Raw genomic sequence first — 17,129 nt, 5'->3', positions numbered from 1 at the left:
GTGTGATTGGAAAACATCCGACCTGGGATACAACATATGCACTTCTATATCTAACTTCTTTCTTAATGATTGAATACTCACCTAAAGTAAGGAGTTTTTTGGAAGTTCTTGATTACCAGGGTATATCGGGAAGTGGGGAACACGTTCTAGTGAAACAAAAATTGAACCATTTAATAGGTTGTCTGTAGATCTTGCTGCTTAATTTAAGTGGACAACAATATCCTTGGTCGTCGTCAGCTAAATGTCCATTTAAGAATATATATCACAATGACTTGTCACTTATAATCTGTCCAAATCGTCAACATCTTTTGTGTTCAAGTGGACCACAATACCGGTGATTGACCAGATCTAGACATGCAGGCGTGTGCTGATAAACGATATTGGATTGCTTGACAACTTTGATCCCAAATATTTTTGTTTTTGTTAAATTTGTTCATAGTTTTCCTCTATGCACAAATTTAGGGGGAGAATTAAAAAAATTCAAAAATCAAACAAAAATCAGAAAAAATCAAAATTCAAAAATAGTGTTATTTCTGTTTTATTTCTTGTTCAGAAAAATCAGAAAATCCAAAAATATTTTTGTTTCTGTTTTATTTAAAATCATACTCTACGACTTTCGTTTAGACTTCGTCGGCTGATTTTGACTTTATTTTTAATATTATTATTTTAAACAGACCGGGAGGGGAATCTGTTAAAAATTCATAACTTCTTCATCCGACGTCCGTTTTCGTCTGTCTTCTTACCGTTGTGCTACTTTTGACGAGACCTTCGATTCTCGTGTAAGTTGCGTCGGCTAAATATCGATCGATTTACATTTCGAATTTTTAGCTGTCTACTGCTAAACCGAAATTTCGAAAAATCATAACTTCCTCATACGAAGTCGGATTTTTACGTTCTTTTTATGAACGTTCTCGGTTTAACATATTCTACAACTTTCATTTAGATTGTTAAGGCTAAAAAGCCTTTTATCGAAAATTAACTCTTTACACTGAACAGTGTTTTGCCGGTTTTTCCGCGGATTTTCGATTGGTCATAACTTCTTCGTTATAACTCGGATTTCAGTGTTCTTTATGTTTGTGGAAACCTTGTTACAAACTCTACCACTTGGTTCATCCCAATTACGATTTTTGATCAATTTATTTTTGACCAAAACTTGACTGGTGTCACACGCTTTCACTGAGAAGATTTTAATGAGATAGAAATTATGGTATTTGCATTCTCGAATTCGATTATGATTACGACATCCCTCTTCATGGTTCGAATTGTGACAAATGGAAAAAGGGTCTGAACATTTGGGACTTATTGCTATAAGCTCTAGAATTGTTTAGACACACATATGAGTTATATAAGGAAAGGTGTATAAGTTTAAGAAGCTTAGATAAAGGCTTATCGAAGCATCTCGTGTCAAGAAATATGAACTTTGGTTAAGGAAGTCGATAAGTGTTGATTTCTAAAAGTCCAACTGATTTCTGAAAACATGTCAAAGCTAATTGTTGGGTCAAAAATATGGTTTATACTTTGCTTTTTTAAGCATTTATTGTTTTTATTATTTGGGCCGAAAATAGTACATGATTAATTGTACCTTGGACCGAAAACCCATGTGTTTTCGGTCTAGCATTGGATTATTTGTATTTTGGGTTTGGCCTTAGGTCCATATATATATAGGGTGAGGAGTGCATGTGAGGGTAAGAGCCAAGGAGCTTAAGTGTGTGTATTCTAAGGTGTGAGAGAAACAAGAGAGAAGAGTGTGTGTGAACTATGTGTATGGAGCTTCAATCATTTCGTTGAATACACGATAGATTCAAGTTGTTGTTGTTCTTCTTCTCTTCTATTTTGATCTGAAAACATCCGTTTGATTGGGATTCCGCTCCATCAAACGGATCTGATTGATACACAAGCAGATTTGGGGACTTTCAAGTGGTATCAGAGCTTGGATTGTATCAATCAATTTTTTCAGATCTGGAGCTTATTTGATATTATTTTGAAGAGATTTTTGAGTTTTTGGATAGATCTTTGCAAAATAAGGGGGGTTTGTTCTTCGCGTTTTTCATAAAAACAAGTTTTTGATCGAGTTTTGGAGCAAAAAGGAGCGAAAAAACGTTGTTTTCGTCGTAACCAGCGATTTCCAAGGTTTTCGGTCACGTTTTCGGTCGGAGTTTTCGGCCGGAGTTTTCGGTCCGAAGTCACGTGTTCGGTCCGAGCTTTGCGGTGCACGTGTTCGGTCCAGCGTCTTCGCTTCGGTGTCGGTCAGCAGCAGAAGAAGTCCTCGCATCGCACATCTTCCTTTGCATATTAAAAAGGGGGAAACGGATTTGGGGGTGCCGAGGATCGAACCCGGGACCTCTAGTTGATCAAGTCTGCGCCTTACCAACTCGACTAGCTGATCCTTTGTGTCATCCCTTCGAAATTTAGAACATAAGCTGTTTTTCTCGGTTTCAACTTTCGAAAATTGGCACTTTTAACCCCAAAAATCAATTTCTTTTATTTTAAAATTCCTTTTTCAACCCAAAAAATTTTAGTTTTAAAATTTTGACTTTATTTTTAACTTTTGACCTTAAAATTTTGACTTTGACTTTCAAGTTTGACCTTTGACTTTAAACTTTGACTTTTTTATTTAATTTTCAAATTTTCAAATTTAACTTTTTGAGTTTGACTTTTAAGTTTGACTTTTCAAGTTTGATTTTTAAGTTTGACTTTTTAAATTTGACTTTTAAGGTTGACTTTCTCGGTTTTTAAGTCAAAGGGCAATTAAAATTAAAAAAAAAATGAGTTCTGCATCAATTCCGGTAAATGAAGTTTCATGTACTCCATCTTGTGAAACTACTATTAAATTTCTCCGAGATCAAATCGATTTATTAAAAAGAGAAAATGAGGCCTCAAATACGAAGGCTATACTCTTAGGAAAGGTCAGAAACCTCTGAAAGCTCAATTAGAGGCCAAGACTAAGGACTTTAGGAAATTACAAGAAGATTACAGCAACAAGTGTGAAAATTACGATCACATTAAGAAAAAACTTGTTGCTGTAACTGAAGAACTTACCGCTTTGAAAATTAAGTGTGGAAAAACAGATGTTAGTTTCAAAAATTATACTGCTTCAAGTAAGACAGTCGAGTCCTTATTTGAAAACCAATTAAAATTCAAAGATAATCAAAACAAGGGTCTAGGGTATGATAGTGTCCCTCCTCCATTTAACCATTCGTATTATGTTAATCCCTTGACTCAGGAAGAGATTGATAGAGAACCATATATGGTATATGGTAAACCAGCTGCTGAACAGGCAACTGAGGGTGTTGAGATGAACGTTTCTAATGATTCTGTTACATGTGCAGGTAAAGTAGCAGAAGATGAGAACAAGGAGAAAACAATTGAACAATCCAATGACTCCTTGAACTCTGAATCTGTTGCTTCGAACTCAGTTGCTTCTGATCAACCTGCTGTTGAGAAATACAGGCCACCAAAACAAGCGAAATCGACGGCTTGCTGTAAGTGTGCATGTGGGAACAACCAGAGACAAGGCAAGGACACGCCACCAGGGGCAGGAAGAAACAACTTCACAGTGAAGAAAAAGACATGTTTTCACTGTGGAACACCTGGACACATTGCCAGAAATTGTCCAAATCGTGCATATGTTCCCTACTACGCACAAGGCTGGCAGAATGCGCCAAGAGGGAGATTCTACAATGGAAACCCTTCGAGGCCACGTTCAGAAAATGGCGACTGGAATGCTACGAAGGCCAAAAATCAATCCCACAAGACCAAGAATCCAACTCCCAAGGTCAAGAAGGGAATGTCGGCCAAAAAGCCCAATCCAAAATCAAAGTCAACTCGAAGATCGGCTTCAAGTTCAAAATCAAGTGCCGAGGCACCCATCGGATCGAACAAGAAATGGGTTAAACCCAACTACAGATGGGTTCCGAAGGTCCACTCTTCCAAATCTTCTAATGATTCTAATATTTCTACATCTTCTGTTTGTGATAAACAGGACATGTCAGGGAGAGAGTACTATACAAGGATGACAAAGGTCGACCCAGTTTCAAAATGGACTGGGTTCCAAAGACCAATTAATCCTGCTCTGTGTCGGACCAGCTATGGAGGCATGTCATCATACTTTGGTTTGTTGATAGTGGCTACTCCTGGTACATGATAGGGGACATCTCTCAAGTGCACAAACATTCAGAACTTTGTTTGAGAGTATGTGTCCTTTGCGGGAAAGGAATAAAGGAAAGGATCACTCTTGGGGTTTTGTGCTTATCGACGTGAAGAATTTTCGGATCTGTTCTGAGATTATACGTGCTGTTCTCAGACCTTCTGGATGCAAATTCCATCGGTGACTTACGGTTTGAGTTTTCATCTCGATACTCCTGAGTTTATCTTACACTGATTCGTTTTGAAGATAATCTTTTATTTTCTTATAGTTTTTCGTTAGTAGGTATTATTGGGAAGTGATATGATCATGTGATAACAGGCAATTTTGGTCTGTGTAAAGTACCAAAGCTGAACTGTCTAGGCTCTGTGTTCGATGCGCTGGTAGGCACGAAAGATTTTAAATGGACTTGACTAGGCTCATATGAACTTAAGGAATCTAGAGACTTGACAAATCTTAACCTAGATAGATCCATTTAGCCTGATAATATGACGCTCGGGTAGCTTGAGCAGGGAGATATACATGAGAATCTATCGGTTACATTAAAAGAACTCGTATCTAGAACTGTGGTTTAACATTTCCTTGATGTATGGACTCATGTCCTTAATTCCGGTATTGATAGGGCAACTGGGGGGTTCTGATAAAGTAGGTCTGTAGGAAATTATTTTCTTGCTTTCTATCTGTCAGTCATATGTTGCTCCCTTTGCGTGATTGGAACATATCCGACCTGGATTGCAACATATGCAACTATAATTCTACGCACCTCCTTATCTATGAAATTCTTTCTATCTGTTAGCCATATGATGTCCCCTCTGTGTGATCGGAAGATCCGACCTGGGACACAGCATATGCAACATTCTACCTCTCAATCCCTCTATCTATGTTAGTCATATGTTGTTCCCTCTGTGTGATTGGAAAACATCCGACCTGGGATACAACATATGCACTTCTATATCTAACTTCTTTCTTAATGATTGAATACTCACCTAAAGTAAGGAGTTTTTTGGAAGTTCTTGATTACCGGGGTATATCGGGAAGTGGGGAACACGTTCTAGTGAAACAAAAATTGAACCATTTAATAGGTTGTCTGTAGATCTTGCTGCTTAATTTAAGTGGACAACAATATCCTTGGTCGTCGTCAGCTAAATGTCCATTTAAGAATATATATCACAATGACTTGTCACTTATAATCTGTCCAAATCGTCAACATCTTTTGTGTTCAAGTGGACCACAATACCGGTGATTGACCAGATCTAGACATGCAGGCGTGTGCTGATAAACGATATTGGATTGCTTGACAACTTTGATCCCAAATATTTTTGTTTTTGTTAAATTTGTTCATAGTTTTCCTCTATGCACAAATTTAGGGGGAGAATTAAAAAAATTCAAAAATCAAACAAAAATCAGAAAAATTCAAAATTCAAAAATAGTGTTATTTCTGTTTTATTTCTTGTTCAGAAAAATCAGAAAATCCAAAAATATTTTTGTTTCTGTTTTATTTAAAATCATACTCTACGACTTTCGTTTAGACTTCGTCGGCTGATTTTGACTTTATTTTTAATATTATTATTTTAAACAGACCGGGAGGGGAATCTGTTAAAAATTCATAACTTCTTCATCCGACGTCCGTTTTCGTCTGTCTTTTTACCGTTGTGCTACTTTTGACGAGACCTTCGATTCTCGTGTAAGTTGCGTCGGCTAAATATCGATCGATTTACATTTCGAATTTTTAGCTGTCTACTGCTAAACCGAAATTTCGAAAAATCATAACTTCCTCATACGAAGTCGGATTTTTACGTTCTTTTTATGAACGTTCTCGGTTTAACATATTCTACAACTTTCATTTAGATTGTTAAGGCTAAAAAGCCTTTTATCGAAAATTAACTCTTTACACTGAACAGTGTTTTGCCGGTTTTTCCGCGGATTTTCGATTGGTCATAACTTCTTCGTTATAACTCGGATTTCAGTGTTCTTTATGTTTGTGGAAACCTTGTTACAAACTCTACCACTTGGTTCATCCCAATTACGATTTTTGATCAATTTATTTTTGACCAAAACTTGACTGGTGTCACACGCTTTCACTGAGAAGATTTTAAGGAGATAGAAATTATGGTATTTGCATTCTCGAATTCGATTATGATTACGACATCCCTCTTCATGGTTCGAATTGTGACAAATGGAAAAAGGGTCTGAACATTTGGGACTTATTGCTATAAGCTCTAGAATTGTTTAGACACACATATGAGTTATATAAGGAAAGGTGTATAAGTTTAAGAAGCTTAGATAAAGGCTTATCGAAGCATCTCGTGTCAAGAAATATGAACTTTGGTTAAGGAAGTCGATAAGTGTTGATTTCTAAAAGTCCAACTGATTTCTGAAAACATGTCAAAGCTAATTGTTGGGTCAAAAATATGGTTTATACTTTGCTTTTTTAAGCATTTATTGTTTTTATTATTTGGGCCGAAAATAGTATACGATTAATTGTAGCTTGGACCGAAAACCCATGTGTTTTCGGTCTAGCATTGGATTATTTGTATTTTGGGTTTGGCCTTAGGTCCATATATATATAGGGTGAGGAGTGCATGTGAGGGTAAGAGCCAAGGAGCTTAAGTGTGTGTATTCTAAGGTGTGAGAGAAACAAGAGAGAAGAGTGTGTGTGAACTATGTGTATGGAGCTTCAATCATTTCGTTGAATACACGATAGATTCAAGTTGTTGTTGTTCTTCTTCTCTTCTATTTTGTTCTGAAAACATCCGTTTGATTGGGATTCCGCTCCATCAAACGGATCTGATTGATACACAAGCAGATTTGGGGACTTTCAAGTGGTATCAGAGCTTGGATTGTATCAATCAATTTTTTCAGATCTGGAGCTTATTTGATATTATTTTGAAGAGATTTTTGAGTTTTTGGATAGATCTTTGCAAAATAAGGGGGGTTTGTTCTTCGCGTTTTTCATAAAAACAAGTTTTTGATCGAGTTTTGGAGCAAAAAGGAGCGAAAAAACGTTGTTTTCGTCGTAACCAGCGATTTCCAAGGTTTTCGGTCACGTTTTCGGTCGGAGTTTTCGGCCGGAGTTTTCGGTCCGAAGTCACGTGTTCGGTCCGAGCTTTGCGGTGCACGTGTTCGGTCCAGCGTCTTCGCTTCGGTGTCGGTCAGCAGCAGAAGAAGTCCTCGCATCGCACATCTTCCTTTGCATATTAAAAAGGGGGAAACGAATTTGGGGGTGCCGAGGATCGAACCCGGGACCTCTAGTTGATCAAGTCTGCGCCTTACCAACTCGACTAGCTGATCCTTTGTGTCATCCCTTCGAAATTTAGAACATAAGCTGTTTTTCTCGGTTTCAACTTTCGAAAATTGGCACTTTTAACCCCAAAAATCAATTTCTTTTATTTTAAAATTCCTTTTTCAACCCAAAAAATTTTAGTTTTAAAATTTTGACTTTATTTTTAACTTTTGACCTTAAAATTTTGACTTTGACTTTCAAGTTTGACCTTTGACTTTAAACTTTGACTTTTTTATTTAATTTTCAAATTTTCAAATTTAACTTTTTGAGTTTGACTTTTAAGTTTGACTTTTCAAGTTTGATTTTTAAGTTTGACTTTTTAAATTTGACTTTTAAGGTTGACTTTCTCGGTTTTTAAGTCAAAGGGCAATTAAAATTAAAAAAAAAAAAAATGAGTTCTGCATCAATTCCGGTAAATGAAGTTTCATGTACTCCATCTTGTGAAACTACTATTAAATTTCTCCGAGATCAAATCGATTTATTAAAAAGAGAAAATGAGGCCTCAAATACGAATGCTATACTCTTAGGAAAGGTCAGAAACCTCTGAAAGCTCAATTAGAGGCCAAGACTAAGGACTTTAGGAAATTACAAGAAGATTACAGCAACAAGTGTGAAAATTACGATCACATTAAGAAAAAACTTGTTGCTGTAACTGAAGAACTTGACGCTTTGAAAATTAAGTGTGGAAAAACAGATGTTAGTTTCAAAAATTATACTGCGTCAAGTAAGACAGTCGAGTCCTTATTTGAAAACCAATTAAAATTCAAAGATAATCAAAACAAGGGTCTAGGGTATGATAGTGTCCCTCCTCCATTTAACCATTCGTATTATGTTAATCCCTTGACTCAGGAAGAGATTGATAGAGAACCATATATGGTATATGGTAAACCAGCTGCTGAACAGGCAACTGAGGGTGTTGAGATGAACGTTTCTAATGATTCTGTTACATGTGCAGGTAAAGTAGCAGAAGATGAGAACAAGGAGAAAACAATTGAACAATCCAATGACTCCTTGAACTCTGAATCTGTTGCTTCGAACTCAGTTGCTTCTGATCAACCTGCTGTTGAGAAATACAGGCCACCAAAACAAGCGAAATCGACGGCTTGCTGTAAGTGTGCATGTGGGAACAACCAGAGACAAGGCAAGGACACGCCACCAGGGGCAGGAAGAAACAACTTCACAGTGAAGAAAAAGACATGTTTTCACTGTGGAACACCTGGACACATTGCTAGAAATTGTCTAAATCGTGCATATGTTCCCTACTACGCACAAGGTTGGCAGAATGCGCAAAGAGGGAGATTCTACAATGGAAACCCTTCGAGGCCACGTTCAGAATTAACTTTTTGAGTTTCACTTTTAAGTTTGACTTTTCAAGTTTGATTTTTAAGTTTGACTTTTTAAATTTGACTTTTAAGGTTGACTTTCTCGGTTTTTAAGTCAAAGGGCAATTAAAATTAAAAAAAAAAATGAGTTCTGCATCAATTCCGGTAAATGAAGTTTCATGTACTCCATCTTGTGAAACTACTATTAAATTTCTCCGAGATCAAATCGATTTATTAAAAAGAGAAAATGAGGCCTCAAATACGAAGGCTATACTCTTAGGAAAGGTCAGAAACCTCTGAAAGCTCAATTAGAGGCCAAGACTAAGGACTTTAGGAAATTACAAGAAGATTACAGCAACAAGTGCGAAAATTACGATCACATTAAGAAAAAACTTGTTGCTGTAACTGAAGAACTTGACGCTTTGAAAATTAAGTGTGGAAAAACAGATGTTAGTTTCAAAAATTATACTGCGTCAAGTAAGACAGTCGAGTCCTTATTTGAAAACCAATTAAAATTCAAAGATAATCAAAACAAGGGTCTAGGGTATGATAGTGTCCCTCCTCCATTTAACCATTCGTATTATGTTAATCCCTTGACTCAGGAAGAGATTGATAGAGAACCATATATGGTATATGGTAAACCAGCTGCTGAACAGGCAACTGAGGGTGTTGAGATGAACGTTTCTAATGATTCTGTTACATGTGCAGGTAAAGTAGCAGAAGATGAGAACAAGGAGAAAACAATTGAACAATCCAATGACTCCTTGAACTCTGAATCTGTTGCTTCGAACTCAGTTGCTTCTGATCAACCTGCTGTTGAGAAATACAGGCCACCAAAACAAGCGAAATCGACGGCTTGCTGTAAGTGTGCATGTGGGAACAACCAGAGACAAGGCAAGGACACGCCACCAGGGGCAGGAAGAAACAACTTCACAGTGAAGAAAAAGACATGTTTTCACTGTGGAACACCTGGACACATTGCTAGAAATTGTCCAAATCGTGCATATGTTCCCTACTACGCACAAGGCTGGCAGAATGCGCCAAGAGGGAGATTCTACAATGGAAACCCTTCGAGGCCACGTTCAGAAAATGGCGACTGGAATGCTACGAAGGCCAAAAATCAATCCCACAAGACCAAGAATCCAACTCCCAAGGTCAAGAAGGGAATGTCGGCCAAAAAGCCCAATCCAAAATCAAAGTTAACTCGAAGATCGGCTTCAAGTTCAAAATCAAGTGCCGAGGCACCCATCGGATCGAACAAGAAATGGGTTAAACCCAACTACAGATGGGTTCCGAAGGTCCACTCTTCCAAATCTTCTAATGATTCTAATATTTCTACATCTTCTGTTTGTGATAAACAGGACATGTCATGGGAGAGAGTACTATACAAGGATGACAAAGGTCGACCCAGTTTCAAAATGGACTGGGTTCCAAAGACCAATTAATCCTGCTCTGTGTCGGACCAGCTATGGAGGCATATCATCATACTTTGGTTTGTTGATAGTGGCTACTCCTGGTACATGATAGGGGACATCTCTCAAGTGCACAAACATTCAGAACTTTGTTTGAGAGTATGTGTCCTTTGCGGGAAAGGAATAAAGGAAAGGATCACTCTTGGGGTTTTGTGCTTATCGACGTGAAGAATTTTCGGATCTGTTCTGAGATTATACGTGCTGTTCTCAGACCTTCTGGATGCAAATTCCATCGGTGACTTACGGTTTGAGTTTTCATCTCGATACTCCTGAGTTTATCTTACACTGATTCGTTTTGAAGATAATCTTTTATTTTCTTATAGTTTTTCGTTAGTAGGTATTATTGGGAAGTGATATGATCATGTGATAACAAGCAATTTTGGTCTGTGTAAAGTACCAAAGCTGAACTGTCTAGGCTCTGTGTTCGATGCGCTGGTAGGCACGAAAGATTTTAAATGGACTTGACTAGGCTCATATGAACTTAAGGAATCTAGAGACTTGACAAATCTTAACCTAGATAGATCCATTTAGCCTGATAATATGACGCTCGGGTAGCTTGAGCAGGGAGATATACATGAGAATCTATCGGTCACATTAAAAGAACCCGTATCTAGAACTGTGGTTTAACATTTCCTTGATGTATGGACTCATGTCCTTAATTCCGGTATTGATAGGGCAACTGGGGGGTTCTGATAAAGTAGGTCTGTAGGAAATTATTTTCTTGCTTTCTATCTGTCAGTCATATGTTGCTCCCTTTGCGTGATTGGAACATATCCGACCTGGATTGCAACATATGCAACTCTAATTCTACGCACCTCCTTATCTATGAAATTCTTTCTATCTGTTAGCCATATGATGTCCCCTCTGTGTGATCGGAAGATCCGACCTGGGACACAGCATATGCAACATTCTACCTCTCAATCCCTCTATCTATGTTAGTCATATGTTGTTCCCTCTGTGTGATTGGAAAACATCCGACCTGTGATACAACATATGCACTTCTATATCTAACTTCTTTCTTAATGATTGAATACTCACCTAAAGTAAGGAGTTTTTTGGAAGTTCTTGATTACCGGGGTATATCGGGAAGTGGGGAATACGTTCTAGTGAAACAAAAATTGAACCATTTAATAGGTTGTCTGTAGATCTTGCTGCTTAATTTAAGTGGACAACAATATCCTTGGTCGTCGTCAGCTAAATGTCCATTTAAGAATATATATCACAATGACTTGTCACTTATAATCTGTCCAAATCGTCAACATCCTTTGTGTTCAAGTGGACCACAATACCGGTGATTGACCAGATCTAGACATGCAGGCGTGTGCTGATAAACGATATTGGATTGCTTGACAACTTTGATCCCAAATATTTTTGTTTTTGTTAAATTTGTTCATAGTTTTCCTCTATGCACAAATTTAGGGGGAGAATTAAAAAAATTCAAAAATCAAACAAAAATCAGAAAAATTCAAAATTCAAAAATAGTGTTATTTCTGTTTTATTTATTGTTCAGAAAAATCAGAAAATCCAAAAATATTTTTGTTTCTGTTTTATTTTTCCAAAAAATATAAAAAATCCAAAAATATTGTGTGCTAAGTTTTTATTTTAGTTTTGTTTCGTCTTGAAAAAATGAATTCAGATGTAGATGAGACTCATGGAGACTGTATCGAAGATTTTCTGAGCCAAGGCTTTATCCGTGATCATCGAAGAGTTCTCATTCGAAGGAGCAAGAAATAAAGATTATTCTTTCGACATTCAATGTTTCAACCCCAGAAGCAAGGTGAAGCTGCACTTGAAGATTATGTGACAGATTGCATTGAAGCCTCCTCAATCAATTTGCTGCTATCTATGTACCTGCTGAAGTGATCCAGAAGATTATTTCTCTCTGTTAGTTCTCTCTGAAGATTCTCAAGCTGAAAGCGCTATCTTTCGAGAATCAGTACATGAAGCTTCCTCACCCAATGTGCGTTCAATGTCAAATCTTGAAGAAAAGCCCAATTGCTCCAGATGAAGTCATTCATTGAAGATTCATCAAGTTCATCTTGAAGTTGTGAAGAATTTGAAGATAAATGCTGAAGCCAAGCTCACAATGAAGATTAACAAGAAAAGCCACCTACCTTTTTAGGGGGAGCTTGTTGGGTCATTTAGAAAAGAAAGCTATAAACCAAGGGGGAGATTGTTGGGTCAAAAATATGGTTTATACTTTGCTTTTCTAAGCATTTATTGTTTTTATTATTTGGGCCGAAAATAGTATAGGATTAATTGTAGCTTGGACCGAAAACCCATGTGTTTTCGGTCTAGCATTGGATTATTTGTATTTTGGGCTTGGCCTTAGGTCCATATATATATATATATATATATATATATATATATATATATATATATATATATATATATATATATATATATATATAGAATGAGGAGTGCATGTGAGGGTAAGAGCCAAGGAGCTTAAGTGTCTGTATTCTAAGTTGTGAGAGAAACAAGAGAGAAGAGTGTGTGTGAACTATATGTATGGAGCTTCAATCATTTCATTGAATACACCATAGATTCAAGTTATTCTTCTTCTTCTTCTCTTCTATTTTGATCTGAAAACATCCGTTTGATTGGGATTCCGCACCATCAAACGGATCTGATTGATACACAAGCAGATTTGGGGACCTTCACTAATGGAAGCATAAGTGTTTTGTTGGTAAGGAAATAATTATCATGTTAGTGGGAGCATGATTATTATGTTAAGTATTGGGAGTTAGCAATATTATTTATAGAAAACAAAAGTTTCAATTCGCAAAGTTGTAGAGGTCAAAAAGTTGTTTTGCTATAATTAAATGAGAAAATATTATACTTTATTTCAAATCTAAAAGCTTAGATCAAGATATTTTAATCAAATTTAGTCAAAGGACATATATGAATGTTATGTTGAAAGATTCAACATAAGGAAATTCTATATATGGCAATATTGTAGCAGGAGACTGGTAAAGTATCATTTATTTATGTAAGACATTATGTATCGTATCCCTTACACTTCGGGTATAGGATACATTGCATATGCTGTAATAATCGTCCGTTCTGATTTTCCAAATGCCTAGGGCATTAAGAGGGAAAAAGGACCAGAACCAGATATAACTAAAATAATTAAACAACTGTCAAGAACAATCCAAGGTTCGCCAAGGATTGGTCACTTGTGGGCAGTTATAAGTATAATAATGGATGGACCATATCGACATTATTATGAATAGATAGGATTCTATTTAGAATGAGTTGTCATATGGAAAATATGGAAATGTTTCCATTAATGGGAGTTGGATATTAAGAATTTATGTGTAGATTAGAAACTTTTATCCAAGAAGGATGTTCAAAGGAATGTACTTTGAATGCGAGACTTCATATCTATGGAGTTGTCTTGCAACAATCTCCAATAGAGCACTTTGTAATTTCATTGGTAAAGTCTTGGTGGTGACTTTGGTGCTATGATTAAAAAAGGATCATTTAATAAAATGTTAGAATATAACATATTCTAATAGTGGCAAGAATTTGGTATTCTTACACTTAAAATAAGGATTAGGAATTGTGAAATGAGCATCATTAGAAATGTGTTCAATTGATCTATTTCATAAAGTAAGGACCGTAGGTAAACATAGTGTGCATGCTTGGAGCATGGGATGACTATTGTTATAATGCAAGTATCGAGTTGATTATCCGAAACATTATACAATGAATAATGTGTAATCAATATGGTGATTAAATAAAAGGTGATTTATTTATACTCAAAAGTTTTGAGGCTATATTTGATTCGATTATTCTTGTGTTTCACTTTGCATTTTTTGACTTCCAGAATGACTAGGCTATTAAAAAATCCACAATCTATCATACTTTGGAAGTAGGTAATGAGGTAAGACTGTCATGAATCCGACTGTAGATTGTCTAAAGCATTTTAGACATAGCAAAAGTCTGATGCAGTGTTCATGAGTGCTCCTGAAATAAGATTTGAGCATTGGATTAAACCCACGCTCATGTGAATCACTTCATGTATTTTATCACGAGTGGTTGTGAGACGATAATATATTATATTCTTGAAACGGGGACATGTGAGTTGTAATTTGCAAGTCGGTTGCACATTGACATATGTAAACGCACCAGTAACTTGGTGTTATAGAACATATTGTTGTGTGTGATTTGATGAGTAAGTACAAGCAAGCATTTAAGTCGAATTTAATCCGTTCCTTTTACCCTAAGAGGGATAAAAGTTATATTTGTGGGCCCCTCGATGATTTAATGATGACACCCCAGAGCGCTTGGCCAAGCCTAGACTAAGTTGATGTGTTCAATTGTAGTCTGTTGTCAGTCGTCATAAATCGGAAATCGGGAAACAAGACATGGACAGAGAGAATGATTATAATCCATGTATCATGTCCATACGATATCTAGAATGGAGGAATATATGATACCTTATCTAAAGGATGCGTTGCGGATAAGATCAGAGTTCGACAGCGGCTTTTGAAAGCTACGATTGCTAATAAGATTCTGAAGTCGTACGCAATAATAGTTATTAGACTTATCCAAGTGGGAGACTGTTGGATTAGGTATCTAAGCCCATAACTATTTTGGTATGTACTTGATTTGGGTTGCCTTCACCATAGCAACTGATAGGATGAATTATGGAGAAAGAGGATTAATTATGATTTATTAATATATTATAAGAATAATATATTAATTGAGAAATCATATTATTTAATTAGTATTGATCAAAAATTAATTTGGTGATCAAAAGAGACTGATTAAATTAACGGGGACTGATTATGTAAAAGAGACTGATTAAATTAATGGGCTCATGGACCTTATTGGTATAAGGTGGACGGAATATCTATGAGATTCCATTAAGATTTCGTCCAACGCTTGTCCAATGGGAGTCCATATGTTTCTTAGGGCCTAAGCAAGGGAATTAGGGTTTCCAGGTTGGTAACCCTAGAAGCCTCAACTATAAAAGGAACCCCAAGGCTCCCTAAAATCGGGCCAATGCATTCTTAGAGAACCCTGGATGTTTTTGAAGTCTCTCATCTCTTTCTTGTTCTTCCTTATTGCTAGTGGTGTTTGTGACTCCATTAGAGGTGCAACACTTGGGGCACTAAGCTTTCAAGAGTCAATGACTTTGTGGATTGTTCTTGTTATTGCTACATAGCAAGTAAGTTAAGATTCCAAACCCTTATTTACATATGAATTTCGTTCTTAGACATGTTAGATTAGGGTTTATGCTTTGGAAGATTGTTTGCATGTATAACTTGAGGAAAACCTAGATCCAAAGTAGTAGGGTTGCATGTACACCATAGGAATGATGTTCTGCTCAAACCCCATCAGTAAGACCATTAAGGTAGCCCATGAAAGTACAAGGAAAGAACATAGGGGTAGCCCATGGTAGTTGTATGTAAGACCATGGTGGTAGCCCATGGTAGTGCAAGGAAATACAATTGGGGCAGCCCATGACATTTGTATGTAAGACCATGGGGGTATCCCATGGAAATATATGTATGGTATATGGTGTTTTGGTCAACTCACTAATCTTTCTGCTTATGGTTTATGTTTAAAATGTTTTCAGGTACTTCCGATTTCAGAAGGAAGGGTCCGACTTGATCACATTGCATCCCTTGGAGATTTATTCCGCATTGACTGTTTATGGTTTTACTTTGATGTTTGGGAATAATTTTAGATTGTGTGTCTTTTGTAACAAACGAATAAATGGTTTTGATTTATTAAAAATGAATTTTTTACTCGGTATTTTTGGGACGTTACAAGTTGGTATCAAAGCCTTAGTTTGAGGGATTCGGGAACACTCTCGGGTGTGTTTGAACTCAAACTGAGGAATTTATAAAATATTTTAAATGAGAACAATTTTTCTAAAAATATTTTTATAAAGAAAAAGGGGTGTGATGCATGCAATCAACCGAGCTCAAATAAGTGATCCCCAAAATACCCATACTTATGGATATGTTATATGTGTTATAGTATGATATGCATAATTAAAGTTAGAATAAGGATCTGCTAAGGGAATACATGCTAGAATGCATGCTTTGGAGAGATGCATTTTATGCCTAACATGTGAACTGGTAAAGATGCCTGATAGTGAGGATCTTCAGGAATTGCGTGTGAGGATTGTCTGATCTTTATGATGCCTTATTTCTAGTCGGTATTGCTGCTCGAATGCTTATTACTTTGTGTTATGTAAGACCTATATTGGCGCTAATTAACGATTAAGTCGATACGTTAAGTTGCATGCCACAAAGATTAAATAATTTTAGATTGCTTGATTTGGCTTTGCTGTGAAACTTTTGTTTGAGTCCAACTGTTGCAGGGAAGAATCTTTTGGTCAAAAGATTGTTTAATCTTTGTTGCATGTAATTGTATTCGTAAGATAGTTGATTGACATTGGTAGAAATTGTTGGATTTAGTGTCTAAGTCCATAACTATATTTGGTATGTACTTGACCCAAGAGTAGCATGGTGCATTTGGGTTGCATGGCACCGAAACAATTTGTAAGGATGGACTTTTGAGAAGAGGATATTTATGATTTATTAATATATTATAAGTTCTAATATATTAATATGAAATCATATTATTTAATTAGTATTGATCAAGAATTAATTTGGAATTAATTTTGTGATCAAAAGAGACTAATTAAATAAACGGGGATTGATTGTGTAAATCATTCATTCTTATAAAGTGGGCTTATGATGCATAATCCTTTATGTTGGGCTAAACCCATGTGGTAACCCATGGATACTCCATGGAGGTTTTAACCCATGGAGCATGAGGGATATGGAAAGTCATTAGGGTTTACATGGTGTAACCCTAGTTTGTCACACTATATAAAGGACCCCATAGCTACCAAAATTGGCACTTAAATGAAAGCAAGGAGG

Source organism: Lactuca virosa, chromosome 1 (assembly GCF_052849685.1).
Source record: "Lactuca virosa cultivar CGN04683 chromosome 1, Lactuca_virosa_CGN04683_v6, whole genome shotgun sequence".
Classification (NCBI taxonomy): Eukaryota; Viridiplantae; Streptophyta; class Magnoliopsida; order Asterales; family Asteraceae; genus Lactuca; species Lactuca virosa.
Note: the sequence above shows the minus strand (reverse complement) of the source record.